Below are 1529 nucleotides of genomic sequence, written 5' to 3' on the forward strand. Positions count from 1 at the left end.
TCGAAAAACCAAAAAAAAAAAAAAAATCTACTTATTTATTTTATGTATATGAGTACACTACAGGTGGATACGAGTCACCATGTGGTTGCTGGGAATTGAACTCAGGCCCTCTAGAAGAGCAGTCAGTGCTCTTAACCGGCTGAGCCATCTCTCCAGCCCAAACGACCACTTTTTGATTGTTGGTTTTGATCCTTCGTGATGGAGTCTCTGTGTGCTGGTCCGGCTGGTCTCACACTTACCTTCTTGCCTCAGTCACTCAAGTGGACAGTCTTGTCCACCCCATGCCTGCTCTCTTTCATTCTAAATGTTTTAATGGTTTTTTTTTTACATTTTAAAAAATTAGGTATTTTCTTCATTTACATTTCAAATGCTATCCCAAAAGTCCCCCATACCCTCCCCCCAATGTTTTAATGGGTTTTTTTTTGTTTTTTTTTTTTTTTTCGTCCGCTCGCCTCCGGGCCGCCCCACCCCCGGAACCTCGCCTCCTTCCGCGCCCCCAGTCGCTCTCCTCCTAAACTTTCTGTTTTAATGTTTTATGCCATCATTATTTTGTTTTTCCTTTTTCTTTTTTCTTCTTTTTTTTTTTTTTTTTTTTTAGTATAGAATAGAGTTTATTCAGGGCATGGGGAGGGGAGTTAAGAGGGTAGCAGAGGCAGAGAAAGGCAGAGAGAAGGGGAGAACAGAAAAATGGGGGCCAGCCATGGCAATGGAGGGGGGGAGGGAATTGGGAGTAAGGGGGCAAGAGGCAAGAGAGAGGCAAGAGTGTAATAGGGTAGGAGTCATTTTGTTTTTCTTAAAGACTTAGGTTTATGTATATGACTGTTTTACCTGTGTGTATGGATGTGTGCCATGTGATGCTTGGTACCTATGGAGGTCAGAAGGCATCAGGTCCCCAGGAACTGGAGTCATGGATCATTGTAAGGTGACATGTGAGTGCTGGGAACCAAACCTGGGTCTTCTGGAAGATATTCTTAGCCACTAAGCCATTATACCAGTCCCGTCCTTCTTTATGGAGTATGATGCTCTCGTGGTTCCGTATAGCATTCCCTCACTGCTGAACAGTATTGTCTGATAGCATGGTTATCCACTCATTGATGCATTGGGTGTGTACATATGTAAAAGTGGATAGCCTGAGTAGCGTGGGGTGAGGGTGGGGCTGTTCATCCCTTGGATCTGGAGATACAAATGGCTGTGAGCCACCTGACTTGCATGCTGGGACTGGATTCAGATCCCCGGGAAGGGAAGCAAACGCTCCTCACTGCTGAGCCAGCTCTCCAGTCCCAACTAATGGGCCCTTGGGTTATATAGAGTTTTTGTGAATTGTGAATAACAGAAACACAGGGTCAGTGTTTTCCCTTCTCTGCCTAGAGTAGGAATGGAGTAGAGTCCCTTTTCTTTCTTTCTTTTCTTTCTTTCTTTCTCTCTTTCTTTCTTTTTTTGGTTTTTCGAGACAGGGTTTCTCTGTGTAGCCCTGGCTGTCCTGGAACTCACTTTGTAGACCAGGCTGGCCTTGAACTCAGAAATCCGCC

Source organism: Mus caroli, chromosome 4 (assembly GCF_900094665.2).
Source record: "Mus caroli chromosome 4, CAROLI_EIJ_v1.1, whole genome shotgun sequence".
Classification (NCBI taxonomy): Eukaryota; Metazoa; Chordata; class Mammalia; order Rodentia; family Muridae; genus Mus; species Mus caroli.